The sequence below is a fragment of the Ammospiza nelsoni genome, chromosome Z (assembly GCF_027579445.1).
Source record: "Ammospiza nelsoni isolate bAmmNel1 chromosome Z, bAmmNel1.pri, whole genome shotgun sequence".
Lineage (NCBI taxonomy): Eukaryota > Metazoa > Chordata > Aves > Passeriformes > Passerellidae > Ammospiza > Ammospiza nelsoni.
Window position 1 is genome coordinate 52,557,955 of NC_080669.1, and position 24,980 is coordinate 52,582,934.

At 41.3% G+C, this 24,980-nt stretch overlaps 1 protein-coding gene across 1 annotated transcript in view; it reads left to right on the forward strand.

Annotated features, from left to right (window-relative positions):
• The first annotated feature begins 21,774 nt into the window (after positions 1-21,774).
• The window catches only part of ELOVL7 (ELOVL fatty acid elongase 7), a 31,672-nt gene continuing 28,466 nt past the window's right edge, over positions 21,775-24,980 (forward strand). Inside the window, exon 1 of the mRNA XM_059493019.1 lies at positions 21,775-21,942. The gene's annotated coding sequence lies outside the window, so the exon portion shown is untranslated. The remainder of the gene's footprint in view (positions 21,943-24,980) is intronic.

Genomic DNA, 24,980 nt, shown 5'->3' on the forward strand with positions numbered 1-24,980 from the left:
CATTGCTTCTGTTATCTTTACTACATGAGGAGATAACCCTTTCATTTCAAGACACATGATAAAGAGAATTTTCCAATCAATAGGTGTAGCTCAGAAATACTTCCAACTTACTTTTATCAATATCTTGAAGGAGCAGATTGTATCCATTTTCAAGTGCTCATGTGCTGTGGGAGTCAACAGATGTTTGTGCCTGTTCTTCTTGCATTTTCAGTTTTGCATATTTATCCATAAATGCAGTATTCTCTTCAGAAGGAGGTATAGCAGGGATCCTCTATTCAAGTATTTATGTGGTGACTCTATCATCTAATATCTGACTCTGCCCCAGAAAGCTAAGAATAGAAACTGGTTTAGAGTTTTTGTTGCTCCTGTTAGCAGTTTTTAAGATCAGCCTTCTATGTATGAATCACACATCTTTAGCAAACATGAAGGACTCCTGGACAGAAACAGAGTTGAGGTACAGTACAAGGTAGTGAATAGATCACATTTCAAGGTAAAGATATTGAATGTAATCCTTCCAAACTGTTTTCGTCTAAAACTTTTTGTGGTCCTAATGCCTGCTCTGTTTTGAAAAGGAGGAGTTTTGTGGGGTTATTGTCTCATCTCAGTCACTAGTTTGTGCTTCAGACATAATGTAGTCTCTGTCACTACAGAGACTAAAGAAGGTTTTCAGATTGCTTAAAGCATCACCAGCAAAAGTATTGGTAAAAACAGGTGCAGTATAAAAGCAACAGCAGGACAAGGTTTGTTGGCAAGGTTCAGTCTTAAGGGCACACTGAGGAAAAGCAAATGAAAACCTGGACTCAATCAGTCCTGTCCAAAATAAACCAAAAACTATGCCACATAACTTATAACTGAAGTTAAATGTATTAGCAAAGGATTCATATAGGATTTACTATACCACAACAGTAACTTACTTACAGACCTAACTTATAAATCTAAAGTACTTAGAAAATCTAGAGGAGCAGCATTTCACTTAGTACAGAACATGCACACTTGCATGCACACAGGCACAAAGAGCCTATACAAGGTGAAAAATTCCCCTCAGAGTAGTGAAATACCCACTTCAGATGCCTTTGTGAAGGGTGGAGCCTCAAGGAGTCGGGGGATCTTCCAAATACAGCAAACGTGGGAGTTCCCTGGCTCTGAGAGGCCCCACTCACAGGGGCTTTGCTGGTCACAGCTGCTGCTCCACGAGAGCTCAAAGGGTCTCACTTTGGAACACTGTTTGTAGGGCTGCAAGAGAGGGCTTTGATCATAACAATGTTCCATCCTGGCCACACTTTGGTTTGGAAACTTTCTTTGAAAGTGAGAGAAGAAAATATATTATTGCACTTGGGTTCTTATTCAGGCAAAAAAGTGTCCAAGGCTGATCCTTAAAACATGGGAGCTCGTTGGATATCACAAATTCCTGGAACAGACAGTGTTTTTACTGGTAAGTAAAGAGAGGCTCAGTCTGGGTGCTGTTCCTAAGGGAGCATTTCTCAGATCACATTGGGAGAGGGATTTGATGCACTATTGCGGAATAAACTTTAAACGTCCATTTTTGCCTGAGTTGCACCATGAAGGATTCAGCTCAAGAAGAGGTGGGCTGTGAATTATTTGTCCAAGTATCTTATCAGCCAGATGCCTTTGGGTTTAGTGTCTCTAACAGTTGAAAATAGAAATTAGTTGCCTTGGGGCCTTCTTGCTCCTACTGGCAACTATTATCTTCTTCATAGGAGTCCTTCCAAATACTCTTCTGATATCAGTTGTTGCTGGTATTATTCTCCTTCTTGACTGTTGTCCTCTGCTGGAGGAGAGGTGTTTCTGATAAGGGAAATGAGAAACACTTGACTCTCCTGTGGGCAAGAATCCAGACACATTCTACCACCCAGCACCTGCAAGCCTTCTACATAATGGCAGTTGCTGCCATGCAGTGTTTAGTTTCCAAGTTTTAAAACCTCTTGGTACTAGCCAGCATCTCAAACACCAATTTCTGTGAAAATTCTACTTTGAAGAATGATATTTTTGCTATTATTTCCTTCACTACTTCTTTCTGTAGTTGTGTTAAGTTTTTATTTAAGCTTTTTTTTAGAAAAAAAATTGTATTTTATATCTTCTGCATTCCTATGGCAGCTGTACTTAATTACTGAGTGTTGGTGTCTTCAAAATGAAAAATTTTAAAGAGCAGTAAAGGTATACTGTATATGATTTTTCACTGCCAAGAACTAGGTACTAAGCCAGCAATATCAGTTGCAACTGCAATATCTTTCTTGTGTGTAAGTTAAATGTTAAAATTAAATCTGAGTTTTCCCCTTTGTTTATGACTTTCTGCTTATATGCTTATGGCATGTATTTTAATAGTATCAAAACTCTTTCGGAACCCAAAGTGGAACAAGTAGAGTGATATAGACTTAATCATACTTTCCATTCTTACCCATCGGTCAGGTAAAAATCAGACATCTAAAAATCCAGTCAGGTGTCAAAATGGGTGCTCTGTTCATACTGAAATAAAATTATTCACTTGAGAGTCAACTAGCTCATAGCTATATTTTGCTGTTAAGAACAGTAAAAGTTTAGAGTTTAAGGAGAGAGCTTAGGCTGCAATGAACTGCATTCTTGTCTCACTAGTGGTACTGGGATTTAGTCATACTGTATCAGAGAACATAGAGAATCTAATCTTAGATTCTAGAGAATTTAATCTCTTCAGGCTGTTCTGGGAATTGAATATTGCTTAGAAGATTTTCTTTGTCTGCCAAGGCAGAGATTTTTATTCAAACTTGATACAGTAAGTGTCAAAAGATGGAGAAGAATTTATTTGTTCTTACAAGAGATCAAAGAGTTTTCTTTTCCTTCTAGCCTAAGGAAACAATGAAGCTGGAATCAGACTGAGCTAGTCCAACTGAAGAAATACAAAGAGCCTGTGACAAGTGGAAGTTGAGTTCTGTGGAGGCAGTAAGATAGAACTCTGATTATTTATGGCTAGGTTATGATGCTCAAGTATCTGATATTAAGACCGCCAAGAAAAACCTTGTTCTTTTTTTCTTCTCTACACAGATCTGGAAGAAAGCATTAGCACATGAGAATTTCTATATAACTATCTCTCCAGTAGAGGGAATAACAAGTTAACACCATATTCTTACCTCCCTTTGCCCTTTTTTCTGTGCCAGGTGTACTAGCTCTTGCACAAGGACTGACAAATCTTGAAACTTAGGGATTTGTTTGCCACCTTTTTTGCATTGATTGGGTTTCTTGTCAGGCCAGACTTCTCACAAGACACCTGGGGTTTTTTTTTAATTAAGAATGATTTCCTTCGTCAGCTTGGGATCCAAAATTTAGGAACCCCATCATAGTAAACCTGAAAAAAAAACTCCGACTTGCCAACATTAATAAGATTGATTGTTATGTTTTTCTTCCCTTTTTTTTTAATACCTGTATTATAGTTCTTAACCTACCTTGAATGTATGCACATATATCTATGCACAGAAGATATAAAAGTACTTGAAATACCACTGCTTTGGCACCACTGGAGGATAGTTCTTGGTTTTGGTCCTACCTCATTTTTACACGGAGGCAAGGGTCTGTTTCACATAGTTGAGAATTGTGGGCTCTTTAGTGCACATGGGCCTGGCATCTGCCATAGTGAATGGGTAAACTTACTGCTTGGCTTAGTACACACTAAGTTTGCAATACGTAGTCACATTATGGGCATATCAGTTAAACAACAACATCTGTGCAAATAGCAGTTTTTTTAGCATGGTTAAAGTAGTCCTTAAAGAAAGAACTTGAGCATTGGCTGCTAAGAGCTATGGTTATGCAGCTATTCTCACACTTATCCACCAAGATGTGTGCTGAGGTTTTATGTTCTTGAAAGCAGTGTATTAGTTTCAGTGGTCAGCAGTTAGTGGTTATAATACCTAACTGAACAAAAGTATGTAAAACATATCAATAAAGTCCTTTTGTGTGGTTAAGGCTGAGTTATGAAATGGACATGTCTTCTTCCATCCTCCACCATTTTTGGTTTTTTTTAGTCTATTTTGTAAAAATAATGGGAATGGAGGATAAAAAGGGATGACTGAGTGGCCAGGAATTCAGGCAGGTGCATAACTACCCCCACATCTTCATCCCTTCTAATCATGTTTGTGTGTGTAGTCAGCCTTACCCACCAGCCCACAGGCTCTGCCCAGATGACAGCCAATGTCATCCAACATGCCAGCAACCCTTAACCACACCCAGTCCTGCCAAATTCCACTGAGCCCAAAAGACTGAAAAAAAAATATTTGGGGCTATTAAGGAAGCATTTTATTTACACATGGAAGAATATTTTAATTGCATAGGCATGCAGCATTGTTCCTAATTTTCTTTTTATCACCATTTGCCTTCCAACTAAGTTAGAAAAAAAAAATGTATTTTTAGTGACATGTTTTAGCTTTGTGCTAAGGAGTCTTTCAGACACTCACTAAGATCTGTACACTGGGAACATTGCAAATCCACCCTTTTCTTACAGCTGTGAGGCAGAGATACATCTGCAGTCCTGAACAAGTTTTGTAATAAATTTCCTCATGCCAAAATTGAGATTATAATCAGCAGTTTAAATTGGTCCAACCAGTTATTTTTACAGCCATATGTAATCTGAAGTAACATGTTTAAACAAGAACTGGGTAATGTATTCAGCAACAAAAATGATATGTATATGCCTTTGTTCAATACAAAATGGGTCAATGTGGGAGGCAGAGAAGAGGGGATTATTAAAATATTTTTTTGCTGTTCTCTTCACATTTGGAAAATACTGAGTATTGTCCCTTTCTATTGTTTCTAACTGCAAGGCATTTATTGAATAGACTACTTTACATTAACTAAAGGTCTTAGCTCCCAGCATAATTATTAAAACTTTCTATGAAAATTTTGAATCCTATTTTTAGAAAAGTTATCTCAAAATACATATCATAATAAATGAAGAAATATTATTTTGCTGGATATCAGTGACAAGAATTAAACTCAAATTGGGTAGACAGCCAGTTTCATTTGTATATAGAATTTTAAGCTGATTCTTAATCTTCTGTGTTAATAGTCCAGGATGGCCTCTGAAAGAAATATAGTTATTAATGCCTGCCTGCGGTATTTTAATTTCATCCGCACAAATATATCTTGGTCTGTATGATGGATCTTTAACATGTCATTGCCATTTTAAGAAAGGGGGAAACTCCTGTGAAGAAAACAGAGCGACAAGAGAAAAAAAGCTAATCCTTTTGTTGGGCTTAGGGCACGTCTGTTCTGCAGGCAGCAGCGTGACACAGAGCTGTGGAGTTCAGCGGATGTGAGCAGCCCCACCATGCGCCGATCCGCCTGCCTGGGGGCGCTGCATTGGTTCACCTGGACGGATGGAGCTTTGTTGATAGGATTCTTTCCTATTTTCTGTAGGTACACTGTGTCAAAGGACACAATTGAACGTGGCTGTTTGGGGAGCCCGTGTTTGCTGTGATAAAAGATATACCAGAGAGTAGGTGTATGTTAAGAATATCAAGTTCTCATGTTTTGTGGCAGTTAGAAGGGAGTGTCTTGTGTTGCTCAACAGTTAATTACTGTTGCTATCACCTCCCACACGGTTCTGTAACACCACAGGAAATCAGTTGAGGATTATTCTCATGCTAGCAAAGATTAAAGAAAAAGTGTTTGGGGACTTTATAAAATAATAGATTTTCCCTATCAGTAGTTCTTCCAGGTGGAATATATGGCCCAGAGAATATATTTTTGTACCTGAATTACACATATGGCCTCTTGAGAGTTGAAGTTAAGCTAATTATTCAAACAGTCTAATGCTGTTCAGTGGTTTTGAACTGTCACTACTGACAGGAGCCTTAGACTGAGTGGTTCTCCTACACATCTGTGGGAAATGGTCACATTTGGCATGTGTTTGGAATGTATTGCATGTTCTCAGGTTAGTGCACAAATTGTTTCCCAAGAAAAGAAGTAGTCTAGTTCAGAGCTGCATGGAACTTTGACATCTGAATACTATTCATCATTATTTATAAAGTAAGTTTCCAGAACACTTAATTGTTTTGCAGACAGCTAATATACCTGAGGGCCTAAATGAATGTTTGAAATACCTGCTTCATCCTGTTCTGCCACTCTGGTTAACTATTGAAGTTTAGGTTGACTAATGAAGTATATCAAAGTAATTTAAATAACACTCAGCAATGAGCTGCTGTATTAAATGTAGATACCTGTGATAATTACTGAATCTTGTAGTATTAGAATATAGCTTAGCAGAATTTCCCTGTGTTGGAATGTAGGTTTCACTATTAAGGAGGCTTGCTTTGTGTGGCCTAAACATGTAAAAGATCTTACTGGTACATCTCGTATCAGTAAGAAGGTTAATTATATATTCTGGTGGCCTTGAAAACTGTGCTAGCAAAGCTTTTCCCTGCCAGAAAGAGGAAAAATTACACAAGTCAAAAGGTAGTAGCTCAAGCACTAAGTGTGACAGGCACAAGAAGAAAAATAAGAGTGTCATGGCTTAATCTCAGAGGGCGACTAAGCACCACACCACTGGTTGCTCACTACCCCCAATCCCAGAAGGATGGAAGGAGGCAGATAATGGAAGGGTAAAAGTAAGAAAACTCATGGGTTGAGATTAGAATTGTCTAATATTTGAAATAAAATATAATTACAATTGTAGTTATAAATTGTATCTAAAAGGAAAAAGAAAAAACAACATACCCCAAAAAACACCCCACAACAAAAGAACAGCCAAACAAAAAACCAAACCACAAAGAGATAGAAATAAAATTCAAGAAAGATGATTGAAGCTAATAAAAACAGTTGCTAACACCTGACCAGTGCCCCTCCCCGCTCTTCACTTTCCCTCAGGTTTATATGCTGAGCATGATGCCATATGGTGTGGAATATCCCTTGGGTCAGCTGTGGGCAGCTGTCCTAGTTGTGTCCCCTCCCAGCTACTTCTGTGCCCCCAGCCTCCTCGCTGGTGGGATACAATGAGGAGCAGAAAAGGTCCTGACACAGTGTGAGGACTGCTCAGCAACAGCTAAAACATCCCTGTGTTACCAACACTGTTTGCAGAGCAAATCCAAAACATAGCTCCATCACAGATACTGTGGGGAAAATTAACTCTACCCCAGACAAAATGAGCACATACAAGGAACAAAGGAGCCACTCTAGTTTACAGATGAAAAGGTAGAACCCTATTTGAGCCACAAGATACACAGGGCTTGCAAATTCAACAATCATCCATGCTACAGTGGTGCATCACCAGGGCTAATGCTCACTTCTGTGTTGCCCTGATCTTTCAGACCTGAAGGTGAAAGTCCTGCTTCATGTGGACCAGGTCATGGGAGCTGTGAAAGCAATGCTTTTCACATTGCTCCATCTTCCCTCTGTCTCCGTTGCTTTATCCAGGGTAAATTAAATACAAGTCCTTCATGGTCCCTAGCTCCTGTCTCCTCTCTCCCCAGCAGGCTGTTAAGAATCTTTTCTATTAATTTGCGTCTCCTTTCTCTGCTGCACACAGCCATGCCCACACAGCTCTCCAAGCCAGGACATAATCCTCGCCTGTCTGTACACAAAAGTCCTCAGTCCTTTATACAGCCATTGTAATTCATCAAGCTCGTCTTCAAATTGGTAGTTCTGTTTGCTTTTGAAGTATCACCCTGCCTCTCTGGGCAGTCCTTAGGCGTGTCCTCCCCTTTCTTCTCAATTTTGGTTTGGTTACCTTCTCAGGTGCATACAGACATTTGTGAATTCAAATAGTGTTTTGAGCAGAAGAACATGAGAACTTTGATCTGAAAGACGTTTGACTCTGTTAGAGCAGAAATGTACCACAGAGTAAGGAAAATGGGAGGGAAATTTCATTAGCTTTTTTATAACTCTGTAGTAACATACACATGCAGTTTCTAGAATCACACTGGCTGCTTGTCAACTCACTTGGACCTGGTACAATATTTTTCTATGAACTAGCAACTCATTGGTTTTTACACTTGGAGCATTTATTCATTAAAGTCAGTCAAAAATGTTGTCTTGAAAACTTGGCATTTTAACTTTTTTTTCATTTTATAATTGATCTGTGTTCATTATTCTCCTCAGTCACCTGCAGCTTCTTAAAGTCTTGCAGTCATATACAAAAGTGATTATATAAATCAAGGTTTAGTTTGTCTGAAGAGACATAGTTAAATAAAAGTACAGCTGAGCTATTACAGAAATCTTTCTAAATCATCATCACTACTACCAACTGCTATATTAAAATATTTCTCATTTTTATAATAATTTTTGCAATGTAAACCAACTGTCAGCTTTGTAATTTATGCTCATTTGTAGATGGTCTTTCTTTTTTACCCAATTTAATATTACTGCTTTTCACATCAGGATTTGTTAAATACAAATCCAATTTGTCAAATTTAAGTCTAGTTTCACTAGTCCAAACTGAATTAATTTCTCTTAAAATGTTCTCATTGCCTTGTCTCTTGTCACTATGTCCAAGACAAAAGATTTGATGGTACTGAGCTGCAAGGCCTGCTCCATGCAGAATTGAGATTTTACTTTATAAGATGATTCTGCATTGTGCTTTCAGCAGCATCCCATTATTGTAGTGTCCCAGGCTAGTGTTAACCTAGAAAATGGACAACTGACCATAGCTGGCAAACATTGGACCTTGCTTCTTTTGCATGATCATATCACCCACTCATCTTCCTTTCTGGTATCCTAAAGCTTTAACCCCTTCAGTTGTCATACCACTGAATACTATTAGCAGAGGTACATTAAACATATGAATGATTTCATAAAGGACGAAAACCTTAATCTAACACTACCAGAAAAGCATTTTATTGCATCCACAATTGTAAATGTTATAAATTGTATTATATATTATTATAAATTGTTATGGGATAATTAGCCAAGAAATAAAGGAGCTATCTAAGTAGCATTGCTTTACAGTGCCTTGACAGAGACACCTAGCTTTGTTAAAAGCTATTGTCAAAAATGTCTTGAGGAAAGTAAGAATTCTCCCAAATCTCATAAAATATGAACTCATGCTACACAAACCAGAGAAGATTTCCTTGATTAGAGTCTGCAGAAATCTGCCAGTAAGTATTTACTCTATATTACTCCAAATCCACCAAATGTTATTCCAGACAGACCTGTTGCCTATTCAAGAAGACAAAGGTATTACCAGAGATGACAAGATCAGGAGCAGCCAGCCGTGTTTACTACTCTGCCATCTCTGCCTGCCTGCAGTTTTTGAACAACAGCGTTTACAGTTTTTGAACATCCGATGGTTGTTAAAGGCAGTACAGTTGGGTACAGGGATGTCCTTGGCAACTGGGTGATAGAGTTCAAAATTATTAAAATTTACTTTGCATCACCTCTCCTCAAGTGGCAAGAAAGTGACCTCTACTGCAAAATTGGATTGCTTCTTTGCTCTCCATGAATGAAAACCCTCTTATACCTTGTTAGATTCTTAAAAATAAAATGCAGCGTAATGAAAGGAATTTGTAGGGAGATTCTTCTGCTACATCTTCTCTGGTTGCTTCTTTCCTTTTTTTCTGCTTTATCTATTTCCGTTTTTACATTACTTAGACTGTTCTCCTCCCCACCTTTCTTTGTAGCCTGTTTCTAAGGTGTTTTCTTAGAAACTCTAATCTAAAAACCTTTTAATTGTTAAAGATTAACCAGTAAAGCATCTGTGAAAAAGCACGCACTTCCCTGACATTTGACTCCATCCTGCCACATTGAGAAACTGCGCTATTGTAATGCTTCAATAGCTGGTTCACACTTACCAGATTGACATGAAAGCAGGCTAATGTCACGCCACGTAATGTCGGGAGCCGCAAATGCCCCTAAGCGTTAAGGGGTTTAGGACCTTTCAGTGGCACAATCTGTTGGTGATTTTGATTGCAATTAAGTTTTCCACTGAGTTTTCCGAGAGTGGTTTGTGCTCTTTCAGAGTGGAACAGAGTTGCATGAGTGCCTGTGCACAGAGGGAGAGGGATGAATACAACAAATCAGTCCTAGGCAGAGGACACAAAAAGGGCTTTTTAGTAGTTGGTATTTGGTTGACCCTGCTGGATGTCAGGCGCCCACCAGAACTGCTCTGTCACTACTCCCCACAACTGAACAAGGGAGAGAAAATAAAGGGCTCATCGGTTGAGCCATAGGGATGGGGAAGGGATCACTTACAGGACTCAAAACAGAGCGAACTTGGGGATGTAAATTGAATGTATTACTAAAAACATCAGAGCTGTATAATGAGAAAATTAAAACCACCTTCCCCTACTCCTTCCTTCTTCCCATCTCTGTCTCATTCCCCATAATAATGCAGGGAGACAGGGAGTGGGGGTGATAGTCAGTTCATCACACATTGTTCCTGTCATCGCTCAGGTTAAAGAGGCTTTCCCCTGCTCCACCATGGGGTGTCCTCTATGGGAGACAGTTCTCCATCACAAATTCTTTCCACAGGCTACAGTTCTTCACAAACTGCTTCAGTGTGGATCCCTTTCCATAGGGTGCAGTCCTTCAAGAAAAGCCTGCTGCAGTGTGAGTCCCCCACAAGATCACAAGTCCTACCAGGACCTGTTCCAGCACAGCTCCTCTCTCCATGGGTCTGGAGGTCCCTGTCAGGACCCTGCTCCAGCCCAGGCCTCCCACAGGGTCACAGCCTTGTCTCAGACATCCACCTGCTCTGGCCTGGGTCCCCTCCAGGGGCTGCACATGGATCTCTGCATCCCCTGGGGCCTCCATGGCTGCAGGGCCACAGCTGCCTCACCACGGTCCCACCACGGCTGCAGGGGAAGCTCAGCTCTGGTGCCTGGAGCACCTCCTGCCCCTCCTTCACCAGCCTTGGTGTCTGCAGGGCTGTGCCTCTCACATATTGTCACTCTGCTCTTCTCTGAGTGCATTAAAATCCCTGGCCAGCAGTGGATCCATCTTGGAGCCAGCTGAGACTGAATCTGTCTGACATGTGGGAAGCTTCTTGCAGCTTCTCACAGAAGCCACTCCTGCTATCAGAACCTGGACTCACAAACCCTACTGTACAGCTGGAAAAGCAAAGCTTTAGAATTAGTATTTTAAATCACATGGCATTACTTCAGAAAAGAAAAGTCAATGCCCTGGCATTGATAGGCGTTTTCCAAAAGGTATCCACACATGTTGAATTTGGGGGCCAAATGTGGTTCAAATTTTCAAAACTTTACAACTTTTTCTGAATTTATGGGATTAACAGATATTTTGACCTTTCCCATATACAAGTTGGCGAAAAGCAGTTTCCAATGTCATTGAGAAGTTTCCACTTGGCATTTTGCATAGTCCTCTTTTAGTGATATTAAAATATTTATTTATATCTCATAATAAAATCGTGGTAGAAACCATTTCACAATTTAGATTGAATTCAACTAGACTGCTAAATTTCTGGGTTTTTTTAGGAATTTCAGTAAAATTTTAAGTTGCTATTCGATTTTTGCCTGAAAAATAGAAGTAATTACTTTTGTTATATTCTAATTTGTGATCTGGAGCTTCTGAATCCCCTAGCAGAGACATAGACCAAATATCCAAGAACAAGAAGTAACCCAATTGATAATCAAAAAGAGAGTGGGAGAAAGGGAATGTTGATTTCTTCTCATTTATGTATTTTTAATTTTTGTTGTTGTCATTGTTGTGGTTGTTGTAACATTAACTTCTGTATGTATGTAGGGTAACTTCCTTCAGTTTTCTCTGCAATTTGCAGAATCTTAGACAGAGGATTAGGGAGCATGTCCTGACAAAGGCCATTAATTCCTGTATGGCTTCATATATCAAAGTATTCTCACCAGAACAAAAAGCCAGAAGTGCTTGGATGTAACTTCTTCTCCTCATCTTCAGTATCTGACAGAGAGACAAGCTGCCTTAAGAATGAAAAGAGTGACTAGAAAGTAACAGTAAGTAGTAGTCCTTTTGTTTTGGTTACAACTAAATTATATCTACCAAGAAGCATTTCAGCTGCTTTCAAGAATATGAAATGTCTCTGAAAACCTTGACCTAAGTTTAGAATTTCTATTTTGTTCTCTTACTGCATCTCTAAATAGAAAAGGTGAGCACAACAAATATAACAAATATAATACCTCAATTGCAGTAACTCTCTCTATGAAACAATAGTTGTCAGGAAGGGAAACGATTAAAGAGGAGGCTTCAAAATATTCTTTAGAAATATTTGAGAAGCCATGACAGAATCACAGAAATTACAAGTAGTGTCATTTATTAGTTGTCTGCTTTAGTTTAAGAGAAATTTTTAACTTCTAGAAGCACTGAATTTTTCCTATGCTCTGTCTAGAAGTCATTAGTTTTGAGTTTGTGGGTGTCACGTGCACAGAGAAGACAGCACCTCAGGTGCAGAACTGGTCTATGAATGCAGGACTTGCAAACTGCCCTGTAGATTTAGCCCCCAAAATGTCTCCATATGAAAAACATCAGACTATTCCATAACAGCCCACGAACTGATGCAGAGGTAACAATCAAGGAAGTGCAGCTTTTTTGGAAATACAGAGATTTTAAATAAGATTCAATTGCAAACAGTTGCATTATGCTCATCCAATCTCTGTTTGAATGTTCTTATAGCCCATTGCTTTGCCTGTGGCTATTCTAGAATGGGTGTAAAGGCATGTCAAAGTGGGTGGAGGTATGAAAACAATCACTCTTAAAAGGACTTCACCAGAAGAAATTCTTTGCTGTGAGGCTGCTGAGGTACTGGAACACCTCCAGTGAGGTTGCCCAGGGAAGTTCTGGATGCCCCATCCTTGATAATGTCAAGGTCATTTTGGATGGAGCTCTGAGAAACCTGGTCTAGTGGTAGGTGTCCTGCACATGACAGGGGGCTTGGAGCTAGATGATCTTTATGGTCTCTTCAAACCCAAACCACTCTATGATTTTTTTTCTCAGCTCCCACCCTCACCTAAAAGTGAAATAATTCACTGCCATTTGATATGAAGCCACATTCCCACTTTCACATTTTACTTTATATCTATTTAACCATAGTAAAGAAGGAGTAGGAGGCGAAAAATAAATAGAGCACTACTATGAAGCACAATGTAAGACATAATGTGCCTTGTGCAGATACTTAACATGTTCCCAGATGCAGCTGTGAAAAATGCCAGAAGTCTGCCTGGGAAAAGTTTCTCAGCATCAATACAGGCCTGAGATATATCCTGTAACAAAAATATGCCCTGATGCATTTTAAGTCTCTTGCTGACAAGTAGAATTGCTCAGCTAGAATAGAGAGATAGTGGTCTTTTTTTTTGGGAGAAACCACTTGGTTTCTGAGACTGTATGTTTCACTAGGTTGTTTGGTGGGTTTCCTTTTTCCAATACTGGATTTAGGCTCCAGATTCTCCAAGGCAGAATGTCTTTTTCTAGGTAGGTATCTATTGATATATTTAAGCCTAGAGCCTCACTGCTTGATAACTCTGCTTCCCTCATTTAAACTGATTAAGTAGCATCTTTATAATTGTAAAATTCATTGTTCTAAAATGTTCCAAGTGGCATTTATGGTAAGTGGAATGGAATAAAGGAACTTCAAGCACTTGGTAAAAAAACAGGCTACTTAGGCTATCTCTGCAAGCATGTCACATCTCTGCCTGCCAGTAGTGTCTGCTTAAAAAGACACAATTGTGGCTGTCTGGAAGATCAAGGATAATAATGGCAATGTAAATGAATCTGTGTTGGCCTGCAAAGGGATATGCAGGGTTTTTTGCTTGAGCCAATAATAAAGTTAGGCCAGTAAATCCCCAAAGTGAATTGATGCACAGACAAATAACATCTTGGACAACTTTTGATAACCTCATGGGGCCAGCTCCTCTCCTGACACCTCTCCTCCTGCCACAGTGCTTATTGAGTACAGCTCAGCTTTGTCAGGCTAGTCAGACTGAAGGGAGTTTACTCAGTCCTTGAGGAAAGCTTTAGTTCTTTGCTCTGGGTTTATGGTTGCTGTGGTTACAGACACTTGAGCTGGGAAGTGTAAAAGGAGTTCAGATATGTTTATGTGAACTCTTATGATGTGCATAGGTAAATGCATATTCTTTAGAAGGAGAACAATAATCACAATAGAAGGGCATGTTGATGTGTTGGCTGCATTGTGGTGGATAAGTTTTTTCCTGTGAAAATATCAGATTTGATTGGAAAGGTTAAAGAAAAGAGGGATGCAACAAGAAATGCAGGAATAAAAGTTCCTGTAACACTGCCTTCTACCCCATGGAGGAAAAGATAGTGAGGTGTATGCATGGCTGCATTAGCTAGTCAGGAGTGTGTAGACAGGATCAGAATATTTTGTTTGGACAAGGCTAGAGGTAGTTTTATGTAAGTGAATGTTGAGTGCATCTTAGCTATTTGAGCATGTGATTTTATTTTCCTTTTGTTTTGTTGAGGTCTTAAAACTCTCTGCTACCCTTTGGAGAATGTTCAAAAGGCACTAAAGAGAGAAGATACGAGAAAGGACATTTTTGATGCCTATTTCCATGGCATGACCTTGTTGCCCAAGAGGAAGGAGAGGACCATGAGCAGAACAGAGCATGAAAGAGCTTTTCTTTGGGTAATAACAGTGTGAGGTGAAATCTTTGTCATCTCCTCCATCCAGAGTTTTGTTGTACTCATTTTCTGTATTTGCTTCAGCTCATTACTTGAAGGGACTGAAGACTGTAACTTGTCCTAGCAAAAAAACTCTCTAAGATGCTTCAGGTAAGTCCTTATAAGATCTTACCAGGCAGTTTATCTAACTGTTCTGATCAGTGTCTTCCTCAGTCTAAAGAGAAACATTAATGTCTTTCCCACTGAGGTAAAGTGCTCTCTGACTCTGCAGATCAAAACAGATCTATGACTCCTCCAGCATTTTCTTCATGACTGCCATTCCTACTTTGCAGCACACCTGCCATCTGAACATGCACTGGAAGATGGTGAGTTTTTGTGACCTTTTTGAGTGTTTGTGACTCTTAATAAGTTATGGATGTAACTGCAGACTTGCACAGTGCATACTTTCATGAAGGAAAGCCACTGGGTGTCCACATTTTTGCATCATAAGAAATGATATCCATTATGCCTTTTACAACACTTCTAGAAAAACAAATATATGAGTGGAGGATTTTTTCTTGTTTGTTTCACTTTGGTTGGGGCTTGTTTGTTGGTTTTACTTTGTTGTTTATTCTTTCTGCTTAATTTCAAAAGCCTAATTTAAAATGCCTGATCTGCGGTAGTCTTACACATATGGGACACCACAGAAGTGTCATTAGCTATGAAAAATAACAAAGATTTCTATTTGATTGATTAGTAATTAGCTTATGCAACTTCTTTTTCAGAAATTGTCTGACAGGCATGTTGCCAATGAAGATGCTCAGTTTCAATACCAACCTGTTTGTGTGTGGAACTCAGCTATGACAAGACAGTACAAACTATATGTTACACAATTAAAAATTTGTTGAAATTACCAGTCTATTATTCTTAGCATTTTTTCCAAAAATTAAACTAAATTGGCATGTTCTTGCATTTGATAAACTAGTCACTTCTATATTTATTGGAGCAATAATTTAGAAAGAGGCAGTGCTTATTTTAATCCATTTGAAAAATATCTTGCCTATGGCTCCTTTTCTGAGTGTCTTGAACAGCATGTCTGTCTCACAACTATTTTTCCATGGTTTGCCTTTCCTTGAGTATTAGTAGCTATATCTTCAGTTTCAAAGTAACTTCTTAATCTCTGGCTGTTTACCAAGCACAGGTGACATAATTGTCATGGGGAGAATGGGAAAAAAACAACCTGATTTGTCTAAAATCAGATGGGGAGTCCTGCCAGGCATAACTGTACCATATTCCCAGAAATTGTGTTGAGTACCTCTTTCCCTTGATTATCTATTTATTTACTTTTATTTTCCTGCTTTTCTTCCCAATCCCATCTGCAGAATGCTTTTATAAAAATAAATAAATGAAAATCCATTAAAGGATTAGGTTTCCACGATGTATTGTTAGGTGCATGTAATATGATCAAAAATCAATTTTAGAAAGTAACTTCTTGGTATGATTTTACTGTAGTTTTGCATTCCTTGAATAATGTTGTATATATCACGGCAGAATGGACCATGGATTTGTTCTAATTAATCATAAAGCTCTCTTCTCTAGTCTTTCATTTTTCTTCGTATCTCAGAGGCTGGCAGAGAAAGGGAAGAAAAACTGCTTCACTGTTAGGAAAGTTATGCAATTTAGTGGCTTTTATGGGAGTCCTTGTGGACACTGGCATAAGAAATATGAGAAGGGACAGGAAAAAGGTAGATGGTTGGCTTTTGAACAGGGAGAGGTGAGCTTTCAATGGCTTCCTCCAAAGTTTTTTAGATTTCTCTTTCTCAGTGTAACACTCAGCTGCCTTACAAGTTATGTCCTGAGCCTTGTTGGTCTGAGACTGAAACAAGCAAAATAACTCAAGGGTTTTGATTTGAAGGTCAGTTCTCATTCCTTCACGCAGGTGTACCATCTTTGTAATGCATTCTCACAACAAAATGTCTGCAATCTGGCAAAATTAGTAGAAGCTTTTGCATGGACACTGAACATAGCAGAGAGAGAGCTCTTTGTCAGCATCCCTGTCCCGCCAGTTCAAGGAACATGGCAGCCCATGATCTCCTAGAGTGTGATGATTCACTAATGAAGAAATAGGAAAATTATATGAGAGAGAGCTATTTATATATCTGTGTCACCACATGCTGCTGGGATAAAGAGTCTGTCTCTTTCACGTTCAAAGTGTAAACCAGCAGGTACTCAAGCCTACACCGAAAATCTTATTTTTTCTTACCCTTGCAGATGTTGTGCAGTACATGGCATGTGGAGATGACACAGGCATCTACATCTTCATTAGCAGCAAAGAGTTACCACAGGCTATATTGGTTTATCTTTGATTGCCTCATTAACTTACTTGTTTCTAAAAGCCCAAAACAAACTTTTAATCAGGTAAAATCCTGGTTGATTGTTCTGATTCGGAAATGGTATAACATGTACTAGTATCTTATTGTTATTGATCTTCCTACTGCAAGCCCTTCTGGTGGATTGCACCACAGCATGCACCTGTCATCTTGGCCAACTATAGCCTAACCAGCACTGTGCAGGTGTTCTGCAAAGTTAACATTCACTTCTTTGTTGACCTTTGGTTGTCATGTGTTTTTATTTTTCTTAATGATACATGTTAGAATCCTTTTGTAGTCATGGAGTTCCTACTCTCTAAAAGGAGCTTATGTTTCTACACATGTTTATGCATCCAGTTCAAGGATAAGGCAGTGATTAATAACAGCATGCTGTTCTCGTCCAGGAACAGCAAACAGGTCCTATAGCCCTCCAGCATCCTATAAAGATTGACACTTCCTTTAGCATTGTCTGAGTTCCTACAGGATAAAACTTTTGCTCCCATCAGTGTTAGTAATGCATAGAGGTAAAATTTGACTTACAAAAGATTTAAAACAGTTGGTAGATAGCATCTGAATTAGAATTCTCAGCTGTGCAAAGCTGAAAGATGTAGTCTCCAGAACAGCCACTGTCCGGCTCTTTTTTCCAGACACAGTTTTCAGACATGGGGCAGACTAAAATGAAAAATCTGCTGATACAAGGTTATGATTTTTGGGAACAGGCTGGCCAGGTGTACCTTGGTTTTCTCATTATGTTCAGTCAGGCTTCTTTGGCTGACTGCAATGCACTTTTTGTGGGTTATTTAATTTTCCTTCCTGGTATAGATTGAGTTGCAATCAGCCTGCATTCAAGCAATACACTCTGAGGAGGTGAATCACTACCAGTATTCATTTGAAAAGCCCAGTGTGTATATAATAAAGTACATTATATAATATGTGTTTGCATGTATTTTAAGTTTATTTGTATATACAGTATATTCTACATGTGTTGTGTTCAGGAAGAAAGTTTAAAATGTACACATGTAGTAGAATATATATATTACATATGTATATTACAGACGTATAACACCATGACACTGCTTCTATTAAACATCCCCTTTAATTACATTTTTCATACACTTAATATTATTTCTTATACTTTTGTAACAGTCATTATTCACCCTACTTTTGTGGCACCTTCTTCCTTCACTCCTGCCTAGCATCAATCTCAGAGGCAAAACAACTTTCTATGGACATAATGGTTTTAATATTTTTACTTGAGATAGGTGGGTTTACATGGAAAATTCTCTATCTGAATAGCTTTGTCATATTTGCAAGAGTTCATCAAATTCACTATTGTTCAAATGTCAAAACTGGAACCCAACATGTAGGTCAATACGTGGCTATTGAAACAGGCTGACGTGACGGTAGCGGAGTACGCTGTGGTGTGTTTGTGGTGCCAAGAAGCCATGCAAACCCAGCAGTGACTATTCACTTCTGTACAGTCACCTGCGGTGACTGTGTCCCCAGATGGAGGGGGAAACCTCCCTGCAAAACTCAGCTCATCAAGAGAGATATGAGCAGGACTGAGTCATCTTCTCACTGTGTCCACAGAAAAGTTGATGATACATGTCTGAGGAAGAATTCCTTTGTGGTGTGGAAACTGCTCCTGGAAAGTCACTACCAGCATTACACAAGGGGCCATTCATGGTGTTCTGGAGGAGACCTGGGCAGAAAAATTATCAGAAATCCTCAGCTAAATGAAAGGCACTATTCTGGCTCAGAGGATTAGAAGAAGAAGCAATATTTTCTGCATCAAGCAGTAAGAAAAGTCTGAAAATAACTCCAACGGAAAATGAGAAGGGGCATAGAGGGCCCTTTTTTTGCCAATCCAGCTGCTCAACACAGTGCTGTGATGGCTGTGGGAGACTCGCCATGTGCAACAGAATCTGCCTCAGACAGGTTTGGCAGTTCTGATTCAGAGCACCAGTACAAGTGCACAGGCAAACCAGGTGCTCTCCAGAAAAGCAAAGCTTGCAAACAAAATCTGGGTTACCCTGTCATCTCTCTTCAAAGCTGGTGTGCAGATATCTGTTGGTGTTCTTGGGATGACTGCCTTGAACTGTGTCAGTGAAAGCAGCTAACACTGTTGCTGGAGTAGGGAGTGGTTCCAGTGGTTCTCCTGCTGACCAGCTGTTCAAGGCTTCAAATACAGCCCCAGCGAGTGCTTGTCTCTAAAAGACTCTTAAAGGGTATAAGCTACTTGGATTCTAGTAAGACAAAAAAATATAAGGTAAAGCACTGGCTGTCACTATTCATGGCAAGCACAGTTCTTCATTCATCATACACTAGTAGTTGTGTCTTTACCATCTTGTAAATCCATTGGGCTCTCTCCAGAGTCTACGTTTATCTCCTGTCCTATTCTTGGATGGCGCATGTAGTGAACTTAATAGATTACTTAAATTTACAGTAAATATCATGTGCAGCTCTCACATGCTAAGAGCTGAGAAGCTGCTAGCTCCTCTTTTACAATGTAAATGTCTCTGTCTCTTGGTTTTCTTTGTGTGTGTAGGGCACAGCTGTCTCCTTCATGCTGCCTTTTTCCTGATGCATGTTAATGATTTACCTGCCCTGAACAGGTCAACCATTATTTCTGTCCTCCCCCAACACTCACAAACTTGCTTGATGGTTCAAATTACCTTTGCTCCTGAAGTGCATGGAAAAGCAAGGATTCTTACTGTCTTTATGGGCTCCAAAGAAAGAAAAGCTGTTGATGCTAACACTGTTGGCATCAAATGTGTTAGAGCTGTTAGTTTGCATCTGGTTGTTGTTTTTTGGCTTGCTTTTCTTTTTTGCATTAATGACAACAGCTGTGTATTTTTGAAGCCACCGGGTAACCTACTTTTTATCGCTTTGAACCCCAGTGTCACATTTTTTCTTAGCCAAGGCAGCCCTATCAGGCAGGGCAAAACAGATTTTGCAACAGAGGAGGAGTATTAGTTGCTGGCTAAGCCACATCCCTCTGGACAAAGTTAAGACTTACTACCCTTGAGGCTCCCAAGAACTCTGTCTGAGCAGGGATGTGGTGGTTCCTAAAGTTTGTTTTTTGTTTTTCTTGCCCAATATTTTAGACAAAAAAATGGGTTTGAACCAAGAAATAAAAAATGGTTCTAACTTCTGATTGCCAAAGGGAAAAGGGGATGATTTAATTTTGTTATGTGATTGTTCCCCTCCTAGGTGAGACATACAGTATTGCTCAATGGTTTATCATATTTTGACATATCCCTTTTGGCCAAACCCAATGATCTTATTAAGACGCTCTTTCAAAAGCCCAGGGATTTCATAATCTGTTATAATCCTTACAATTCCAATAGAAGCGTGAAGCAAATCCTAAAGGAAAAGATCCTCTTCCTACTCCCCACCCTAATCAATCACTCAGTGTTATGGAGCTTCTGCAGGATCTCTGTTACAAACTGTATTCCACATCCCGCCATCTATTTGTCAGCTTCTCATAATGTTTCCACACTTTTAACAAGCTTTCTGTGGTGGTTCTGCCTCTTGTTATCACAAACTTCAGGTTTGAGCTTTGAGCTTCTTGTTGTCCTCCAACTCAGAGACTCCTTATGCATCTTTGCATTGACATTGACCATGCATTCATTTCACAGCATTAGCTCACAGACCCTTCATCTTGTGCATTTCTGCACATCTCAAATGAGTTTGCCTCTTTTCTTCAAGTTGCCTTCATATTCTCTCCCTCCTCACTGTTTTTGCAGTCTTTTGACTCAAGCAATCATCTCCATGCTTACCATCTCAAAAAGCTATATTTTCTAGCCTTTTGTGGACTAAAATGATAGACCAACTTAAATGGAGCACCTGTTTACACACTAGAAATTCCCAGTTACCTTTCTTTGTGCCCCATACTTGTCTAGATGGGAGTCACTGGGGACAGTTACTGTCATGCTGAACATCCTCTAAGAGAGGAGTATATTTTGGGGTGGGAGTGTTCCCAAAAGCAGCGAGCCAAACCTGACTGGTTGTGGTTTTTTTTTTTTAAAAAGGAATTTTTACACTTTCCTGGTGTTGCCTTGGGTGACACTTAGCTGCCATGGATCCCAAAGCAACGCCAAGAAGCCAGTTTTCCTTCCTCCATGGTAGTGAGATTGAGATCTAAGGGCATTTGGAGAACCCCTTAACACCACACCAGTGGGTACCACAACAGTTGGAAAAGCAGCTGTCACAGGACCACCAAACAGTTTAGCTTGGAAGGGTCCTTGAAGAACCTATTTCCAGCCACCTTTCTGTGGGGAAGGACAGCATTCCCTAGACAAGGTTGTTCAGAAGTCCTCTCCAGGCTGGCCTTGAACACTGTCTGGAATGGAACATCCACACCTTCTCTAGGCAACCTGTGCCAGTGCCTCAACACCCTCACAATGGAGAACTTATTCCTAATATCCAATCTAAACTTACCCTCTTTCAGTTTAAAGCCATTTCCCCCTTATCATATCACTACACGCCCTTGTTAAAAGTCCCTTCCCATCTTTCCTATAGCCCCGCTGAGGCAGTAAAAGGTACTATAAGATCTCCCTGAAGACTTCTCTTCAGGCTGAACAGCCCAAATTCCCTCTGCTTTTGCTCACAGGGGAAGTTCTCCAACTCTCGGATCGCACTTGAGGCTGCTCTGGTCTCGCTCACGATGGTTCCCAACCCCTAGCCCTGAGCCTCGATCGAGTGAGAGGCGCCGGGCGGGCCGGGGCGGAGCGGAGCGGTGCAGGGGGCGGTGCAGGGGGCGGTGCAGGGGGAGGTGCAGGGGGCGGTGCAGGGGGCGGTGCAGGGGCGGTGCAGGGGGCGGTGCAGGGGCGGTGCAGGGGGCGGTGCAGGGGGCGGTGCCGGGGCGGTGCGGGCCGCCCCCTCGGCGCCCTCCCGCGGGCCGCGCGGTGTCGCCGCGCAGTTGCCGCCCGGCGGTGCGGGGACAGGTGGGGCGCGCTGCTGCCACGTGAGTGGGTCCGGCGGGAGCGGGAAAGCGGAGCGCGGCGCAGCGCGGCGATCTTGGGAGCAGGAGCCTTCGGCGTTCTTCCGCAGGGTCTGTCCCGCGCTGGGCGTGCAGGGCTGGGCGGGACGGGACGGGTCCGGGGCTGCCTCCTGCCTACCTTCCTTTGAAACTCCCTGGTTGCTCCCGTGTACCTCTTCTCTCTTCCGCAACCCCTGGCTGCTCCGCGCTGAGCTTTTTTGCTCCGCACCTTCGTCCTCTGGGTGCGCCTGCATCCCTGGTCCCTCTCCCTCTCCGCACCCTCTATGCCATACTTCCAGACTCTCAGGCTCCCTGTGGTGCTTCCTCCTCCAACCCCACTGAGTGTGCTTCACCCTGCGGTGCCTTGCCTCCAAGCATTCTCACTGTGCCCTACGCCGCACCGCGTCTGTGCTCCTAAACCCTTTCACCCGGTCTGGCACCAAGCAGTTCTTGTTCCTTCAAACCCTCTGGCTGTGCCCCACACCTCCCGGTGCCTGTCTCTCAAGGACCTGTGGCTGTGCCTCCCATGAACAGAACTCTCCTTCCTGTCATGAACAAGTTATATCGAGGCACGTGCATGATCCCACTGCATCAGGGACCTTATTGTTGAAAAATGCTGTTTCTTCCCACAGCTTTTGATCCCAAAGGGTGATCCCAGGCAGCAAGAAACGGAGGTTTTTCTCTTCAAGGGTGAAGGTTGGAGACAGTCAGGGGAGAGGTGTGGCCCATGTGCTTAAGAAGGTGATATTAAAATGTAGGGCTGGAGGGGTGATGTCTAGCCAGGGGTTGTCTGGCAAGCTGGAAGGGTGGCTATCTGGCTTGCTGCCTTCTTCGTCTTTGGAGACAGGTCACCTTTGCTGCCATGTGGGGCAGGTCTGTCCTTAAGGACTGGCCACATAGGCAGTGAGGCCAGGAGCCAAGGAGGCAGGTCCGCGCCAGCTGGGGGGGGGTTGATGAGGCTACATTGGAGCTGCCTCTTAGATTTACTTGTCCTTTGCAACTGTAGCTGTCATGTACATTGTTATAGAATTGTAAGTTTGTGGATACTTCATTTGTGAATACGTTTTGAATTGAAACTTTGGTTGGGTCTTGGGTGTCGCTATCACCAAGACAAAATAGTGTGATGCTTGAAAAGTCATAGTGAGGCAGCAAACCAGCTCTTACAGATTTTTTTTTTTTTTTTGCTTGCATAGGAAATCAAGGTATGTTAATTAAAGGTATTCAGACAAACCAGAAAACTTACAGGCATGTATGGATACTCTCTTACTTCATTGTAATTCAGTTCTTCCCAGACCCATGTGTAGGTCTGTACTGAGCCCTACTACCATGTGGGAGAAGTTCCAACAAGTTTTTCTGGTTGTTGGGAGCAGCCTGGGAACATGCTGCCTGATTTATTCTGCTGCTCAACACTTGGGGTGCTGCCCGGAACGCACTCGAGCTGCCTTGGAGCTGCCTCAGGTAGAGGTGGAATCATGGTGTATTGACATGGCATTAGGCAGCATGGATGTACCCTGGAAACACTTCCCTGAGGAGTGGGAGTGCTTGTGCTCACAGGTTTACCTGAAGAAAATGTACAAAGACCTAGAATTTGAAAACCTAGAGAAACATAGGCTTAAAGTGAGGCACTGGAAGAGTTTGCCCAGAGAAGCTGTGGATGCCCCAGCCTTGGAAGGCCCAGGCTGGATGAAGCTCTGAACAGCGTGGTCCAGTGAAAGGTGTCCCTGGCCATGGCAGGAGTTTGGAGCTAGGTGATCTTTCCAACCCAGGCCATTCTATGATTCTTTGAAATTCTTGCTAAGCAGCACCTCTGTTGATAATACAGAATAATGCAAATTTATGGTATTTCAATACAATGTGATCTTTCTATTTAGAACTTATTGGTAGAGCAAGACAGGTTCTGGTACAGGAAGCAATATTCATGGAATGTGTTGGGAAAGATGCCACAGCATTAGTCAAGTAATACAAGCCAAATAGGATTTAACTCATTATGAAACTCAGGAAATACCATGAAATGCCTATCAACTAGTGGCATATCAGTAAAAGAACTAATCAGGGGCATTTTTGTATTTTGACATGACTTGATGGCATTTGCCAAGTGTGAACCCCATGCCTTTCCAGACTTTGTTTCTCGCTGCTGCAATAAACTGGCAAACTTCCCCCCACCCCCACTGTGGACTTCTGCTCTTCTTCTTGAAACTGCTTCTGCACAGTGTGTCTGTTTCCTCTGGCGTGCCCGTATCTGGTTGCCTAACACACAAATTTCTGGAGGTGTGGGCAGCTGCAGAGTGAGGCAGAGGCACAAGCAGCACATGGGATGGGCATGGGAGGCATGTGTGGGGTGAGGGAAGTGGGTGAATGTCACCTCTGTGCCATGTTCAAGGTCAGGAGGTGGAAGGGAGCCAAGATCCCTTTATGGATCTTCATTAGCTGCTTGTGAAATTGTGTTTGTTGTACTGTGGATCTAGCTTGGCAGACTTCATGTGGCATCTCTCCCCCTGATGACTGCCTCGGCATGGCTGTCAGAGGCTGCTGCCCATAATTTTCCTGGTGAAGGCTGGTGTGCTGAAATAAGATGGTGTAGATATCAGTTATGGGTTTAGACCAACTGTGTTTTTTTGCCTGGAGTGGCTCAAGGACAACTTGTAAAATAGGGATAGTAGAGCTATAGTACATAGGCAAATATGAATTGGTAGGATGTTGACATCTTTAGTGGCACAACATATTTTATACAAATAATGTCATAGCCCAACATTCATATTCTCTTCAGGCTAATGGATGCCTGAAACTTTAAGCTGCTTCTCAAAGCCTGGGCAACTGGAAAGGAAGAAATACTTGTTCCCCTCACTATTCCTCTGTCCCTCACTGCAGCTCTTCACTATTCTGGTTTTCTTTCATGAAGTCACAGCATGTGACACATGGGCAGTGTGTCACATGGGCAGTGTTTTTATCAGTTTCTTGTTGCCCAAGTATGTGTTAAATTCAAGAAATGGCAGACTTAGGTGTGTTTTTGTCTACTGCAGTTTATGGATTGTTAACTTCAAACAGCAGTTTTGGTAGGCCTGAGTACTTAAAGGGAAGTTGGTCTTTGCTTGAAAGCTGCCCTGAAAGCT